The following is an 18,883-nucleotide window of genomic DNA, read 5'->3' on the forward strand; positions in this document are numbered from 1 at the left end:
GATTTTTCTTTTGCTTATTGGATTAAAATCAGAACAAAATACATTTTCTTTTTTTTTTCTTTTTTTTAATGAAATAGGAAAAATAAAACCACACCAAGCAGATATGATACTATTTTGAGTGAATGACAGTCTCCTAAGTGGAAGATGGTCTGTGAGGAATCTTTTGAGCAGTACTTCATCAAGAAAGCTCTCTTCCTACACTGGACTCTTTCCAAATTTGTCAACATGTTTTTATATTGTTACCTTTCAGGGATTTATAGTACTTAAATAGACATATGCTTAGTGTGGTATAAGACATGAAATGCTTCTTCAACAAAATAAAAATTTCCTTGAGAAATAATCATTTCTCAGGGAGGGAGGGAGTAGAATGATAAAAATGTGTTTCCACGGAGAAAAAAATAGTCATGAGATTCTGGATATTTGGAATGGGAAAAGCCTAACTCTGTGAAAAAGCGGTATTTATATTTAGACTGTGAACTTGTTAAATTTCTAATTTGTCTTTTTATTTTTCTATGTCTCTAGCACAGAACAAAGTATATATTGAATGCTTGGTAGGCATCTGCTTAGTGAAATGTGATTTAGTATATAAATTCCTATTAAATATTGAAATAGGCAAGAGGCAGTGTATCATAATGGATGGAGAACTAGTCTTAGAGTTAGGGAGACACAGGCACAAATATTACCTCTAAAACGTAAAAGTTGTGTTCTGGTAGTGTGTAGATGGAATTCACTCCGCAAGGCTCCTTGGACCCCTACCGACTGACGCAGCATACCGTTTGTGTGCTTACGCTGCGTGAACAGAGGGGCACGCACATGCGTGAGGGGAGGGACAGAGGATAAAAGTTTCTGTGTGGCCCGCCCCCTCTCTCTACTTCCTGGAATGTGGCTAGAGAACCTGGCTGGGAGCCAGGCGAGAGAGTTCACACAGGTGGTTAGTTAGATTACATTAGGCTATAATCTGCTTTCTCTATCTTTAGTGATTATTAATAAAACTCTGGAAAAATAAGAACCGGGGGTTATTGATATTGATTTAAATTTTACAATAGGAAAATCACTTCTCTCAGTGCTAAAGGAAATTATTGAAGATACAGAACAGTAGTTTTATATCAGTGAAATGAGTTTTGATGTTAGCGTTAGATAGAATAATGGACCTGCATTTAAGAAAACATTCAGATGATGTTTAGTTGACTAAATATTCATCTGATTTGGGAGTGCTAAAACAATGAATTTTTTTGGCATCTCATTTTTAAGATTGAAATCATTATGGAATTATACCTGACTGCACCCTACAAATATCTCAATAGCATTTAAAGATTAAAAAAAAAAAAACTAAAAAGATAGTTGTTTTTTTTTTAAAGATTGTTATTGGTGGAATGATAGTCTTTCTATGTCCTTGAAAAATTAGAGGTAGAAAATATTCCAGAATTAACTAACCTTTAATTTAAAAACAAACAAACAAAAAATGCTTAGAAAGCTCAGGCTTCAAATAACATAAATTGCTCACGGTAATTTTATGAAAGGTGCATTACCAAGACACAAAACATGAACAGGAATGCATTTCAGGGTGCCTGAAAGAACAAGAACAATATTTAGATAAAACTCTCCCACCTCTGAAAGTGAGAGATTGTCTCTGGGAAAGACACTGGCATTTCAAAGTAAAGACATTATTGAATCTCTTCATAAAACTGTTTTGAAACATACAGAAACTCCCATTATGACTCATCATATCATTTAGTCCTTCACGTTTCCCAGAATAACATTTGTCATAATGTCTCATACTATCTATGTTCAATAATCATGTCCCATTATACACACTCACAGCCTGGTAGCTTAGTTACGGATTAACCTATCACTCTTGATAGTTTGGTAGTTGTAGAGTGGGATTTTTGAGTATGTCTGTTTCCAAGTTACCTGCCTTTTCTAATAAAAACACATTTGCAGATGAAGCCAATTGTAAGGAGTGTCATTATTTGATATATCGATTTAAATCCTATCTCGTTGATATTGACAAGATAGTCGAAATACAGCAAGAAAGCTTCATGATTTCAGACTAACTTGAAGTAACCATTGAATAAGTAACAGATCTAAGGCATTTAATGTTAAAAAAAGAAATAGTTTTATTATTTTAAAGTTGGTTCTAGTAATTAGAATATACTCCTCTTCCCGAAAAATATTCTCTCTAATATTTGGGTCTCTAACATGCATGGTCTTTAGTTTCTAACATTCTTCCTGCAATATTTTTCACATTATTATTTCTTTAACATTTTTTTCATGTATAACCTACATGTCCAGCATGAATGATCACAAATTCCAAAATACTAGAATATGAGCAAATGAACTCCCTTAGGACTTTTGAATATGGGAACTTCCTGTATGGTTAAAAAAAAATGCCAACCATTTTGTAGAGGGACTGAATGAAAGCAGATTTCTTTATTTTGGTGATGATGTCTTATTAGTGTTAAATTTCAGTGGGCATTGGTTGGGTCTTACAGAAGAGCAGACTTCTGGAGGTACCAACAGTGAAGGGAATATCATGATTAATGATTAAATAAATACAAATTCATGTGCAAAATGAATAATGCATAGAAACCAGCCCTCTTTGTTGAAAAAAATTAGCAAACATGACTGATAACAACTAAAGGATCCAGTTTGGAGTACTGCTAACCTAAGAGATCAAACTCACTTTGGGATTAACTATTTGGAAACTTTTCAACATTCACTCAGAATCCAGAAGTTTAACAATGGACACAATCTCAGAAAGAAAACAGTTCAGTGGTTTGTTTTATAGATGAAGAAACTGAGAACAAGAAGGGTTAGATAGTTTCCCCAAGGTCACACAGCTTGATGTAGCAGAATTCAAACCAAATCTAGGCTTCCTAGCTTTCAGCTTATTGTTATTTTATTCAAGTACCAAATGTTCTTCATTTCCTGTTTGATTTTCTTTTATAATAATTGACTTATTTATTGCCTACCAGAAATATAATAATCTCTTATATTCACATAGTTTCCTTTTTTCCCCGCTGCTGATTTAAGGCATTTACATTATACAAAATGTCAGGAGTATAAAAAAAATAAACTTCAGAAATGTTTTGGGGAAAGAACAAAAATGGTTTACGACTGTGATTGATGTGTGTGTATGTGTGTGTGTGTAAAATTCAGATGTGAGCCACTAGAAAATTTGACTGAGTTCAGCTTCCTATTAATCAATGTCTGAAATATTGTTTCTTAACATTCTTTGAAACTCTCTTTTAACAATAAAAAGTAGATCAAACAGATACAGTTATTAAAAGTTAAGGGAGAAGAAACCAGAGTTATTCTGTTTTTTCTATATTTTTCAAGGAAAAAAAAACAGAAAACAAAACCAAGAACCAAGAGCCTCTAGTCAAACATTGAGCAGTCTCCATGGATTGTTCTTATTCCTTCTTAATGAGCATTTTGACAGTATGATGTTTGTGTTTGTTCTAACTCTCAGAATCCAGGGGACATTAAAAACTGAAAACATATGCAAGAAGAAACTTTATTTTCTTTGTAATAATTATTTTTAATTAGATACTAATGAAAGACAATATGCACAACAAAATCCTACAGGGTATCTACTACATCTTTGCTTTCCTTTGTGGCATTTTCTAGTTCTTAACATTGGTTTTTATTTTAAAAAGAGCAGGGCATTAAGTATATGCTGGTGATACTAAGGGTAGGGCAACACTGTCTTTTACCTTGGTGACATACAAATGTGATTTCTAATGCTTTCTTTTTTTTTACTCTTTCAAATTAAAAAAAAAAACTTTCTAATAATTGGCATTCTTATAAGATAATAGACCTTGAGTCAGAAAGAACTTCAAAGGTAATCTAGTACAATGTTCTCATTTAAAGATGAGGAAAATGAGGCCAAGGAAGATTAAATGACTCACTCTGTTCAAAAAAGTAGTAAACTTTTGAGGTGGGAGCATTGTTCTGATTCCTGAGGATCTTTTCCTTTGAGACATGATCCTTTTCCTTTGCCTGGCAGTTTAATTATCTCCATCAGGTATTCATCAGAGGAGCTTCCCAAGTAGGCTACTAGGAGGTGCATAGAGCACTTGTCTTGGAATCAGAAAGACTCATCATGATGAATTCAAATACTCTGGGCAAGTCACTTAACCCAGGCAGCCTCAGTTCCTCATCTATAAAATGTTCTGGAGAAGAAAGAAATGGCAAGAAACCTCCAAAATTGTGTCATGAAGTGTTAGACAAAAACAACAACAAACAAAACAAAACCACCTTCAAAGGCAGCTCACAGGAGTGATATGGATGCAACTCTGGATTCAAGTGCCTGAATTCACATTCTGAATCTCCCATTTACTTTTTGGCCAGTTACTTAATCTCTTTGTAATTCAGCTTCCTAGTCTCTAAAATAAACAATGACCAATATGCAGGTGTGATTTTTGCATGTTAATAAAAATCAAGTCAAATCAAATCAGATAAAGGTATTAGAATAGATAAACTCTGCAGTTCCTTCTCACTGGAAATCTATGTACCATGGAATTTCATTAAATGACAAAAGGCTAGAAATCTTTTCCCCTAAATAAACTTACTAGGGAAGACCCATTATTCCTTTATCATGGGACAAAAGATATCCAATTCCACTACTAACATCCTTTCCCCTTTTCAAATCAGATCTAGTTGACAGTATTCATATCTATAAAGGAAAAGGACCCAGTTCAAAGAGCCTTTCTTCTTTGTTCAACTCTATCTTCATCTCTATTACATTTTTTTCACTTTACCCCTGGAAAGCATAAGTATTTAACTCTCATAAACCTATGTGAGCCATCTTCAGCAAGTAGAGCCTTCCTTTCAATGTATATTACTTTGCAACAGTGAGTAATGAGTATAAATAAAAACACTCTTATGAGCATTTGAAGGAACCTTATTGGTTTCTGATATTGTTGTGGGGGGTTTGAGGTGAACCCCCAGGATTTGGACAGGGTACCTTCTGCAAGGATGCAAGACCCTGAAACTTAGCTTAAAAATAAAAAAGAAATGTATTAATTTGGAAGGTAATGTTGAATCTGGCCAGGAGGACAGCATAGGTGGCAGACTGCCTCCTAGATGGAACAGCATAGATGAAAAGCTGTTCCCAGATGATATCAGTTCTGGGGTCTTTATACTCATTACAAGAGTGAAGATGTGACTCTGTGCCATGGTGAAGAGGTGCCTCTAGAGTGGTATGCACTGAGGCATGGGCAGGGGGGAGGTTTGCCTGAAGACAGAGGGGGTGACCTTCATAGTTTAGAGGACAGATGGATGTCCTCTTGATGATTTACAACTTGATGATATCAAGGAAGTGTATCTCTGTTCATCTAAAGGACTATCCAAAGAGGATAATTCTCTCAGGAGTTATCAGATGTTTGGGGTTAGGAGTCACAAAGATAGGAGGGAGCAAAGGAATTTCCCTGCTTACAGTTTGCCTGAAACACTTTGGAGGGTACAATGTCCATGCCAATATCACTATAAAAGTCCCCAAAAGAATTAGCAGATCTGTATATCAGAAGGGAAATGCTACAACTTTGGAATTAGTATTTAAAAAGCTGAATTCTGGGGACACTGGTCTTTTGGAGCATCTATTCCAGAAATTCCTACCATTTCTTTTCAATGTAATCTCTAACAATCATACATTTACTTGTTCAGGGTGAGCTCTATGTCTAAATAAAGCCACACTATTTAATAAGAAGTGGCATTGAGGGACAAAGAAAGAAAAACATATAAGTGATCTAGAAATTATTGAACAAGTTTTGAGTAATCATGCCTACACTGAAAATGTTTGCCTTTAGATCAAGAAGCATGAGTCTGCATCTGCCACATGCCAATCATATGATTGAGCCAATTACTAGGTAGCTTGGATTCAGGAAAATTTACTAGTTGAGACTTAACTAGCTGTGTGACCCTTACGGCAAGACACAACCTTTTCTTGTCTTTGTTTACTCAACTAGAAAATGGAAAAAATTAGAGCATTGATGTCACAGGCTTGCTGTGAGGGTCAAAGGCAAAAATATTTGTAAAGCACTGTCCCTGGCACCAAGTCAATGTTTAATAATTGCTTGTTTATTTCCTTCCCTTGGTAGAGAAAAGAGAGGAAAAAAAATCCCAAAATATTATTGGCAAAGAATTAGGAAATTGTATTGTATTTACCTATAGGAGAGAATGGATGTGTTATCAGCAGTACTCTCTAAGCCTGGCACCTTAGGGCAAAGCTTCAATCATCTCTATCTTTGTGGCTCAGATTTGAGTCCCCAGCTTTGTCACTAAGTAACTGTGTGACCTTGAGTGAGCCATCTCAACCCTCAGAGTTTTAGTTCCCTTGTTTTGAAAAACAGGGGTGGGAAGAGCGAAGGATGCTGGGGCGAGATGATCTATGAAGTCCCTTCTAGCAACCAATTGGTGAATCAATGTACCTTTTTCTCTCCCACTTGATCATATCAGTATAAACAAAAATGTCTAGAACTGGTAATGAGCCACCAAGGCATAACAAGATTCTTACTGAACATTTTCTATCATCTCCACAAGATTTAATTTCATAGTTTAGAATGGATTTTTAAAATTCTTATGGTCCCGAGTCATGGTTCCCTATTTGTGATTGTTGTCCACTCTTTTGTCAGCGTCTATGTGATGATCTTCCATCATTCCTTCACCCCCAGAGCCTTCAGCTGCATTCTGAGTTAAAGTATAATGAAAAATATTGCCATTGGTGAAGTGGAGTGAAGGTCTTTGCTTGAACAGAATATACAATCAGGCAGGTCTGGCAGGCGAGAGCGCTGTATGCTGGGGAAGTAGCGTGTGGAATACCTAAGTAGGAAAGTAACTACAAAGTGAGACAGTGAGAATGCCAAGCAGCTTCCCTGAAGGACTGGAGACATTGTACTCTGCACTGGGAAATGTTTAAACACACATGGTTATTAGGAAGAGGTTTGGGGCTGACATTAACCACTGAAACTATAATTAAAAGGGTTTGTTCTAATAACACAGGTACAAAAGGAAAGGATGGGCCAAAAACCCCATTCGGTTTAATTTGAGTGATTGTTGCTATGCCTTAATTATCTCATTTGGCAGTCACCAAAGAAATCAATCGATCTTTTAACACGTTGCTTCATTCTTTTGTGAGTCATACCTTCTAAGCAGTGTAATATGAGTCTCAAGTCAGAAAATACAAATTTGTCCTTTCAAATTGATATTCAAAGTTTTTTGATGAAAGAAGAATTTCAAACTGATTTTTTTTTTCTATGTAGGATTCTTCAATGGGTCCAAAAGTATCTCGCTACTGAGGGATTACACTGATTTAACTTTTTCCCAGATTACTTCAAATTACAAAGCACGTTGCAGTGAAAATAATTCTTTATTCAGAATTTGAGGAGCCAACTATGTCACTTTACTAGATAACCTTGAGTAAGCCCTGAGCCTTGGTTTCTTCTGCTATACATTGAAAAGGTTAGACCAAATGGTTTTGATGGTCTTTTCTGGCTTAAAATCAATGAACCTACATCTGAATTCTGAGTTAGGCCAGAATCCTTGTCAATACAATAAAACACAAACAAATCTGGATAGGGGTAGCCAATTTGAATTAGTGGAGAGACTGAATATTTTGAAAAAATATTAAGTTTTTTTTTTACTTTGATATTTATTTAGTAAGGTGTATTAATATCTAAAAATGTATTCTTAAACAGTGCACCTTTAGAATTATATTAATTAATGTATACTAATTTATGATTAATTTACTATATACAGGGATACATGTAAATGAAAAAAATTGAAAACCATTCTTGTAAATGGTTTAAACATTCTTTTTTTTTTCTATAGTAGCTTAGGAAACCTCTATCTCTCCCAAAGCCCTCAATCCTGCATTTCAATGGTAGGTTACAGATGAGTTCAGGCTAAATTACTCTCATGCTCTAAATAAAATGTGTTTTGGAAAATTTGTGCCAGATTCATATAAAATGCTACATCAGGGAAAAATGAAAAAAGAAAAACAATTGAGGGAGTAATAAAACCCACCTCCAACCAAATCCTCTTAGGGTGCCTCATCCTGATTGAGGAGACCAATGGCTCTCAAAAGTGATTCTAGTGAAAGTCAAGCTCTAGCGGGTCCTATCAATCTGAAAAGGCTCTGAGGATAGTTTAGGCAAAAGAAAGGACATCTGGAAGCCAAGAAAGTCTACCTAACTCTGGAAAGGCTTTTTGCTTAAGTTTAGGTAACAAAATATTTTAGTTACAGAAGTTTCAAAAAGAAAATGAGAAATTTAGAATTTCTGAAAGTTGTCTCATAAGATGCTTTGGGAGATCTTATCAGATACTGCCAACATTTTGCATGTTTAGAATTAGAGATTCATATTTTATATTTAAATCAAATCCTAAACAAAACTTTTTAGCCAAACAGTCCCGAGACTAAATTCTTACATTTAAAAAAATCTCTTAAGACTTGCTGTTTACCAACACAGCATTTACCTTTCATGTTTATTATATGGATCAAATGTGAAAAGATTTGGCTCTAAGAACAGTGTCTGGAATACAGTATTGATTCTAAGATGGAAGGAAGTGACATGTCCAAGATCATACAGTTAGGAAACAACTGAGACCACAATTGAATGCAGGTCCTGGTTCTCAATATGCTGAGCCATCTAGCTGCCTCCACAGTAGTCTATTAAATTTTTCCCCCTTCCTTTTATTTAAAAAGAAAAAAAATACTGCATTGTACCTATATTTGGCCTTACAGGAATCAGGTGATTAAAAAAAAGACAGAACAGGGTTGCAAAATATGGTTTTCATCTAACATGAAAGTGTTTCATCTTTTTCTTTTTTGGTCTCATTTCATTTTTACCATGTAAGTCCAATATATTTTTATGATAGCATCAATTTGTATATGATTATTGTTTAACACATCTTTCAGATCAGATTTTGTTTGCTTGCCAGCAAGTGACTAAAAAGGGAAAAAATGAGCTAAAATATGGAATAAAATCAAATACTTATAGTAGATACTACACATGCTATATAAAGCAAATTTTCATACTCTGGAGTTGTCTTAAATATGTGTTCAGTTTTACAATTTATTTAACAAGAGTTTATCTTCCCTCAAAGAAGTAAAACTCTATAATTACAGTTTTTTAAAAAATGTTTTAGGAATGGAACATTTATTCTTTGAATGTAGCTTCATGACCAGAGGCTAGAATCTTAAAAGGAATATGGTGTTACCCATTTTGCTTTGTAGAAAATGAACAAAAATACTTTATTCCTACTTCTTTTTAAGTCACTTTCAACTAAGAACCTATTGATCATTTCTGATTCCCTGAAAATCTTTAGAACACATTTTCTTTAAAGCCAATTAAAATGTAACTTTGCTGAGTCAAACTTGTCTAAATAATTTTTAATAAAATTGATAAACAAAAATATTTCCTGTGAAATTCTCACTATGTAGCATTAAAGGAATCAAAGATGTAATTCTAAATTAATGGGATTGATTGCTGATATCCTTTCTTGATGTTACCTTGGCAGAGGGAAATTCAGGCAACTGGAATTTCTAGGCCATACACAATCTTAAGAGCCAGCATTGTATGGTAGACAGAGCACCAGACCTGAAGTCAGAATTGTAAGATCATGTATATCTAGATCTGGAAGGGAACTTAGATGTCTTAGAGCCTAACTACTTTTATAGATGAGGAAAATGAGGTTTAGGGAGGTTGAGTCATTTCCTCAGGGCAACACAAGTGACAGTGGCACAACAGACTTTAAAGCCAATTCTGTTTTCACTGTGACAGACTGACTCCTCTAAAGAAAATAACATTCTTTTCTTTTATTATTAGTGTTATTAGGCAACTGGCTGGTACAATGAATAGAATGGGTCTAAAATAAGGAAGACAGGAGTACAAATCTAGCCTCAGTTTTTTGCTAGCTGGGGAATTTTGGGCAAGTCATTAAGGCTATGCCTCATATTTTTAGGAGTAAAATGTGGATAATAATATAACCAACTCCCAGGATTGTTGTGAGGATCAAATGATATAATATTTGTAAAGTACTTAGCATGGTTCCTAGCACATAGTTGATACTTAATAAATTATTGCTCCCTATCAGTGCTTGCTATTAAGGAATTATGATAACTATATAATATAGAAATACACACACACAAACATTATATCTAAGAATATCACCATAAGTCTATTTTTAAATTTTCTTCTTTTGTATTCCATTAAACATAACTGTGGCTTAAACTCTATGGAATTTAAATTCAACATCATTGACATGAACAATTTATTTATTGTGTAGGATGGAGTGAAAAGTGCTTATCAAATATTTACTATGTACCAAATATTGCACAGTGCAGAGGACAGACATAGAGAAATGAGAAAGACATACTCTCGTGGAACTTACTTCTGATTGGGGGAATAGGAATAGCACATTTAGGAAGATTGAGTTTTCATGGTAGAGAGAAAGGCAAGATGCCCAGTAAATGATAAGCACAGAGTTTAAAATAAATATGACCCCTCTGTAATGGAGGAATATGAAGCAAAAAGATGGAGGGCAAACTAACAGGTCCATAAGGAGTACAAACTGATTTCCTTTGACCAAAAAAGAGGAAAGCAGAAAGGGAAGATTTGCTAATTGTGGAAAAGGTGAGGGGACAGATGAGGAAACTGATAGGAGATATCATCAATATTTTTTATTGGAATATGATATGAAAATCTTCATGAAAACCTTATGTCAGCATGAATCTACATTCCAAATTCTGATATAGAATCCTAGAAGAATAATTAACCAACCATCATCTCTTCAAGGGGCACCTAAATCATGGGATCAGAGATTCTTTGACATGGAGTGGGAGGTACCTAACATGATATCTAATAGAAGTTCCTTTTACTGAAGAAAGTCACAGCTTAAAGAGTCTCAAGTCATTCTTAGGAAGAAAGGAACAGCAATGTATATATAGGGTGGGCCCAAAAAGGAGAAACTTGTTGCAAATAGCACAGGGTATTAAATAAAACGTAGACCTGTTAATTCTAAGTGCATCCTATCAGGTTCAAATGTGTCTTGAAATACAGTAAGAGAACTAATAAAAATAACATCAATAGCTTCTCTTGTACTTTAAGGTTTATAAAAACTTTGCACATATAATTTCATTTAATAAGAGTACATGTTTTTATTATAAGAAGATAATGAAATAATTTCATTGGTCTCTGGTTAGTAAATCAACTGTGTAAATTAATCCAGTCTAATGTATGTATGTCATCAGCTCTACTGATGGACTACTGAAATAGCCAGCTCTGAGCTTTGTGAAGATTGTGGAGTGGAAGTCAATTAGGAAGTTGTTACACTACTCCAGGCTACAAATGATGAGGCTCTGAACTAGTAGTGGTCCTGTGAATGGAATAGTCATGTATGAGAGAGTAGTTATGAAGAGAGTCAATTAATGGGGTCAGACTAGATCAGGAATTCTTAATCTATATCATGGAAACCTTTGGCCATTTGGTGAAGCTTAAAGAAAACCCTAAATTTCAAACAGAAGTTAATGATGATACATTAATATTTTTCCCCTCAAAGTTCACATATCTCTGAAATTCATTCATTAACCATTTTGATGTCTATGATCCCAGGTTTAAGAACACTCAGACTAGATAGTATCTAAGGCCCCTTTCAGCTTGACCATTCAATAGTTCATTGAATTTAGTTAATAATAAGAATAGAGATTTCATTTTGTTATGTCAATAAGAAGCCTTCAGATTTTTGTAAGCTATTCTCCATAAGCCGAAATAGTGTCCCTAAAACTGTAGTATACTATCTGAAAGCTTTCTGAATGGTGAATAAACCACTTTTAGTAAGTACTTTTCTGATGGACTAAATGTTCCCATCAGGAGCTTGAAAAATTGAATGTGTCTTCTAACCATAAATTTTATACCAAAGGAGGATACTTTTTTCACTTCTAGGGATTTAGCTTTGTGTTTCTTGCTCAAGGGCATAGCAAATTACAGAGCATCCAAGAGAGGATACTGGTATTTTATTTTGCATCTTATATAAAGGTTTTTGAGGATTTTTTTTCCAATATGTTTCTCATTTCTTCCCTTGGAAACTAGAGGTTAGGAATTGACTAATTTTGTAACCACTTTTGGTTACATTCATGGTACTATTTCCAGAAAAGATTCCTAATTAGCTCAACTTGCAAAGACACAGAATTGACTGCTGTTGTTCAAAGCCAACGCAAGTCATTTTTAGTAAAATAACCTCCTTCTACCCTCTTTTCTTTTGGTATTGGAACTGAGTAGCAAAGATCCCCAATCTTGTAAAGAGTATTTGTGTAATATGAAAAAATTAAAAATTGCTGGCTTAATCACATGGGAATTGAAGATTTAAATCAGTAGAATGTAAGCTTCTTGAGAGCAGGATCTATTTTATTTTTCTTTGTTTCCCTACTTCCTTGTATGGTCCCTAATTGCAAGTCAGTGCTTGTCAAATTGAAGTGAATTGAAATAAATTGGAGTCATTCTTCTTAGATAACATATCACTGGCAAAATTTAGCAGTGCTGACTACTAGTCTGTATTTTTGTATTGTTTTTAGTTCAGATATTTCATTCATGTGCAGAACTCCCAAATGAGAAGATTCCCCCCATCAATGCAGACCAACAAGTCCTCTTTGACTTACCATTTTAGAAAATTGTCTAGAGATATTAAGTGGTTAAATGACTTGTCTATGGCCATGTATGTATCAGATTCAGGAATCAAACTCAGGTTTTTCTGATACCAATCACTATCCCTTTTCTGCTATTTGACTAGGAATTGTATTCAGGTTTGTTATTTTGATATCCTAAAGTGAATGTACAAAATGGGTCAATGGTGTTCCTAAATTAAAAGATATCCAATTTATTTCCCTTGGACTGCTTAAGTTCATAAACTCATAGATCCACAGAGATGGAAAAGACCTCAAAATTCATTCATAGTACTTTCCTCCCCTCCCTTTACAGCTGAGGAAACTGAGACTTAGAGAAATAAAGTGGTTAACTTTAAGGTCATACAGCTTTAAAGGCAGGATCTAAACTGATGCCCTTATTCCATCTTGGTAATTACAGCATAAAGAACTGTGCTTAGAGTCTGGAAAACACTGACTAGCTGTGTGACTTTGGGCAAGCCACTTAACCCTTATTTGGCTCAGTTCCTCATCTCTAAAATGGGGACACACTGGGAAATAAATAGCAAACTACTCTAGTCTATTAGCCAAGTCACAAAGAGCTGGGCACGACCGAAAAACAACAACTTGTTCCAGAGCTAGTACCATTCCCACTGTATCAGAAAGAGCAAAGCACTTTTAAAACTATTTTATAGTTTATTATTTTGATTTGAACAATTTAAACAAACCCTGTGACTGTTAGCAAATTACATAAGCTGTCTGAGACTCATTCGCCTTCAGTATAAAATGAGTAAAGGCACCTTATACTCTTTCTCACAAGGTTATTCTGAGAAAAATACTTTGTGAGTTGCTAAACCTAAGTTAGTATTATTATTTATAATTGGATCCTATGACTTGGAGTCAGTGATATTAGACTTCAGATAGCTATTTGACTTCAATTTCAGTTTTCACTTTGGACAAGGGAATCTATGATAATAACTGCTTAAAACAAGGAAACAAAACAGAATAAAATGCCTATGTTTTTACAGTTTTAAAAAATCAAACAATCCTATAAATATCATGAGTGGAATAGTGGTGGATAAAAGAAATATTAGGAAGGGAGAGTCAATTAGTAGGGTTAGGCTAGATCAAGAGTTCTTAACCAAAATTGTATCATGGACCCATTGGGCAATTTCAGATGTGAATAGGTCAGTCTAATACCCCTACAGATTACTTGTTTACTTTTATCAAAAGACTCAAAGAACCTGAGTTTGAATCCCAGTTACACAGCTGACAATCTGCAAGACCTTAGAGTAGCTACTAAACCTCTTCAGGTCAGAGTCACTTTAGTTATAAATTGAGAGGGTGAGCCTGGATGACCTCAAAGTCCCTTCCTGTTCTAAATATGATTCCTTGAATTGTGGTGCTCCTCCTTTTTCTTAGATTTTTGCCAAATAAATACATGAAGAAAATGCTAGGAAAATCTTTTCCTACAGCAAGGGAGGCAGAGGGAAAATGGTACCATTCTGGTCCCTAGCAGAAGAAACAGCTGCTATATAATTTTGTTATAAAGCTATTTCCTGCTACTAAAGGGTTCAAAATAATATTTACTCATATAATTCTAATTTCATTTATTTTATCCATCCGGGCTTAAATAAAAAGCATAAATTAATCCATTCTGAATATGTCAGACAGATAACTATTTTAGAAAAACCAGGAATTAAATGTTTATAAGCATTAAAGATTTTAAATAAAATACCTTTTTAGAAACTATAAAAATTCATTATGAATCTAAATTTGACAAACTCTTGCTATTATAAAACAGGTTTTCCAATTTTTTGGGAAAGTTGTTTACAAATTAGGAAATTTATCAATGCTCTCAAAAACACTATGGGAAAAAAAGGGTTAAGTTAAATTGGAGGGGAGGAGAGTTCTAAAATTGAAAAAGACCAACTAAGATACATAGATTCCTTTTGGTAATTAAGCCTTGAAAATTCAAAATTAGTTTCTCTCTCTCTCTCTCTCTCTCTCTCTCTCTCTCTCTCTCTCTCTCTCTCTCTCTCTCTCTCTCTCTCTCTCTCTCTCTCTCTCCTCCCCCTTTACTTTTCTTCCAGAACACAATGTTTCTTTAGTTTTTCCACGTAACCACCTCCAACCTCCATGATCTTACCAATATAATTTTGCCTTTAAACAACTGGTTCTTCCACGGGACTTTGCAGCTTTACACTTGAAGTCACAGATTAGTGAGTGGGTGATAGAGGTTGAGAATGTCAAATTTATGAGTGTAAGAAGGATTAGGAAAACATAATTAAGAGCATTTAAAAAAAACACTTAGGTAAAATGTCAAAATGGTCAGAAAACAATGTTTTGACCTAAATGACACCTGTAAAATCTCATAGAATACTTCACTGTCGTGCATCCTGTTTCTCTCTCTTTTTTGTAAGCTTTGTTGAGGGCCAGATATAAAACAAGGATCATGTTTTCAGATGAAAACCTGTTGAAAACCATGTATAAGTCAGTTCTGTGACATCTTCTAACTTTAATGTAAAATTATGACAATGACATTCCAATTAGAATGTCCACAAGGTACAGATCTTTATCGTTAGCTTAAATAAAAATCACCTTACATGAGTAAATTTGACCTATTTTGCTGTTTTTATTTCATTCTCAAGGCCCTCTATCATTTTCATCCTTATTTACTGAAGCTGCTCCTCTGAAAGGTGTCAATGACCCATGCTTGCATACTTTATTTTTTTTTTATAATTTCTCTTTCTTTGACTTAAATGAACAGTGAAACTCTAGTTTTCCAGAGTAGAAAGTATAGGTTCATCTTGTCTTCCCATTCTTCTTCATCTTCTATGTACAATTTGAATTTAGTTCAACTTGATATGACAAACATTAATTATTTGAGTTATATAGCCAGAAAAAGGAAAGAAGAGAAGAGAGCTCCATTGGAACCCTTAAGATTATTGTGACCACAAATTACACACAACTGTCAAATCTCCTGGGAGAATGGGTTATTGTGAATGTCCCACTTTAAGCCTCTCCCTGGCTTTTACTGTAAGTAATTAACTGAAATGTAAAGAAAACATAAGGGCCAAAGTACATGAGTGTGGATGGGTCACTATGGGAACTGCTATCACATGGTCACAAAGACAAAGGATCAAAAGTCATAACCTATAGTTTTCCAAAAGACATATCTCTGTCACTATAGAGTCTTGCTATATTTTATACACCGTTTGCAGGAACCCAGTGGTTGATGTTGCGTTAGTTATTCAGTCATTCTGAAATTATTTTGTTTGATTAGACATAAATCTGAACCAGTAGAAGATTATAGGAAGGTCATTCCAGAGAAAAGCTATTTTCTCAGGGGTAACCAAGAGTATTCTGTTAGGTACCTTCCAGATATAAAGGGGACAACATCTTGCCCCATATGTGACTGTAGTATAAAAATTAAATGAAAAACAATTTATTTTGCATAAAATTCAGGCTTGAAATCTTTTGTCCATGCCATCTACTGGAGTCCATTTTTTTCTTCTTGGCTTCATTTCAGACTTACTTTTAAACATAAAAGCAAGAAGATAACAATGAAGGCATTCTCCAGCATCTTCATTTTATACAAAACCATGTTTAAATTGGGGAAGAAAAAGAAGGTGAAAAGAAGAAACAGGATCTATTGAGAATTCAGTGGTGAAGATAAATGTGCCCTAAAAGAAATCAAAAAGGCAAATGAAAGAGGGAGCAGGAAACAGGAAAAAAAGTTTACTTAAAATTGAAGAGGCAGTGACAGAAGACAAGGAAAGAAAACCAGCAGGAGGGAAGACAGAGAATTGAATCTAGCATAACAACTATAAATACAAAGGAACAAGAAAACCAGATCGGATGCAGGGAAAAAAACACTCAGCAAATTGTAAGTGAAAGGAAGAGAAAAAGATAGGGAAGAACAAAGCAAAAACAATTTAATTAAGTGAATACTTCACATAAAATGAAAACAAACAAAGAGCACAGAAAGAAAGAGCTAGAAAATGAAAACAAACCCTAGGGAAAACCGAAAGAATGGCTCAAGAGTGAATCATAAAAAGGAAATATTAGGGACCTAATGAAATGGGCTCTCTAGGAACTGGCAAACAATGATCGACTGTGCTCCAGTGTCGTAGATAATTCATAGACATATCAACCAAAAGTGACATCCAGCTCTGGGAGGCCTCGATAATGGTAGCACCAATCAACTAAAAATTGATCAAGAAGTATCCCAAGGATTTTGGTTTTAAATGATTATTCTCTTTCAAAAATGAACAATATGGAAATGTGTTTTGTATGCTAATGATGTATAACCTGGATCAAATTGCTTGCCAACTCTGGGAGAGGAGAAAGAATGGAAGGAGGGAGACAATCTGGATTATGTAATTTTAGAAAGCTTATGTGTAAAATTGTTATTACATTAAAGTATCTTTATAATATATTTTTAAATCATTAATTAAAAAACCAGGATCTAAAGGAGGAGTTGTGGTGGTAAAGAAGAAAATCACTGGTATGAGAAGCAAGATGGTTAAATTTTAATCTTGATTTTGCCATCAATTATCTGATTTTGGATGAGTCATCTTACTTCTTTTGTCCTCAGTTGTTCCATCTGAAAGTAAGTAGGTTGGATTAGATTATTTCAAAATTCAACTCTAACTAACATTCCATCACTTTTGATGAGATACTGCATCAAATTATCATATACATGACCTGAAACTGCTAGGGCATTATCATATCTTCCCTGAGCTGTTATAATAGCTTTATAATCTCTTCTCCTTAACTCCAATCTCTTCCCAGCACGATTCATGCTCCACACAATTGGCAAGTTGGTATTTCTACCACAAATCTTACATATCACTCTCATCCCCTAACTTGATTGCATGTCAAGGATAAAATACTAAATCCTCTACTCAGAATTTAAAATGCTTTACCATCTGGCTCCCATAATTTTCAGTCCATCTTAATATGACTTTCCTTCATGAATTTTCCATTGCATAAAATATGGCACATTGTAGGTACTATAAAAAATGATTATTATTTGTATATGTTATTCCATTTCCCACTTGTGTACCTTTGCTTTAGTGTTCTATCATGTCTAAGAATGTATTTCTTCCTTACTTCTCTTAAAAATACAATTCAGGTGCAATCTCTTCGTAAACAAGTTTTCCTTCCTTTAAAAAAAAAAACCTTCACCTTTCTTAAAAAAAAAATACTATGCATTGGTTTCAAGGCAGAAGAGTGGTAAGGACTAGGTAATGGGGGTCAAGTGACTTGTCCAGAATTACACAGTTCAGAAATGTCTCAGGCTAGATTTGAACCTAGGATATCCTATCTCTAGGCCTAGATTTCTGTCCACTGAGCCACCTAGCTGCCTCTTATAAATGACTTTCTTAATCCTTCTTCCTTTACCTCAACCCCTATCTTATATTCACTGTTTCCTTCTTGAAGATAATTCAGATATACTTTGTATGTATTTATTTGGGCAGATATTGCATTCCCTTTTCCCCACACCAAAATATAAGCTTCTTGAGAACAGGGCACATTCTATTTATTTATTCAATTACTTATTCATTCATTTACTTATCTAATTTATTACATTTATTTAATTGTTGGTTCTGTTTTGTACCCTCAATAGTCAATACAACCATAGCATGCACTTATTAATGTTTATTCAATTGAAAAACTGAAAGTAACAGAGTTTAAGATAGGATTGGAGTTTTGGGGATAGATTTTGCTAGCTGGATTTATAGAATGATTATTTTTGATGAACTATCTAATATGTAGGATCTGATACAATTTAATATGTGTCTATATGTACATAACTATACATGTATACATACATACAATTACATATACACATCCCAAATTTTCATTTTTGATAGTAATTTTATTTGAATTATTTAATACATGTAGGACACAAAGCAATAATTTAATGTGTGTGTATGCATTTGTAATACTGGACTCTTGTTTTTTATAGTATCCATGAATGTAGCACCTACTAATCTAACACATTTCAAAATTTTCATTTTAAGTATATCAGCAAATGAATTTGTAGGAAATTCCATCTAAATCACAAAAATGATGAAGATAGATATTCAAATTCAGTTTCTGACTTTTCATAGCTGTGTGACCCTGAGAGGGTGATTTATTTTTCTTTGTGGTTTAGGCACATCTCCATGACTAATACACTATTTAGGTGATAGGAATTCCTTAGTTGATAAAACCACAAAGTTTCTTGGATGGGAG

At 34.2% G+C, this 18,883-nt stretch overlaps 1 protein-coding gene and 1 long non-coding RNA gene across 2 annotated transcripts in view; both read right to left on the minus strand.

The window, feature by feature from the left end:
• Positions 1-7,630, minus strand: part of LOC130455893 (uncharacterized) — a 230,490-nt gene extending 222,860 nt beyond the window's left edge. The window contains exon 1 of the long non-coding RNA XR_008914144.1: positions 684-7,630. This is a non-coding gene — a long non-coding RNA (uncharacterized LOC130455893). The remainder of the gene's footprint in view (positions 1-683) is intronic.
• NALF1 (NALCN channel auxiliary factor 1) overlaps positions 1-18,883 on the minus strand; it is a 731,256-nt gene that overhangs the window by 373,286 nt on the left and 339,087 nt on the right. The window lies entirely within an intron of this gene.

Source organism: Monodelphis domestica, chromosome 8, assembly GCF_027887165.1.
Source record: "Monodelphis domestica isolate mMonDom1 chromosome 8, mMonDom1.pri, whole genome shotgun sequence".
Lineage (NCBI taxonomy): Eukaryota > Metazoa > Chordata > Mammalia > Didelphimorphia > Didelphidae > Monodelphis > Monodelphis domestica.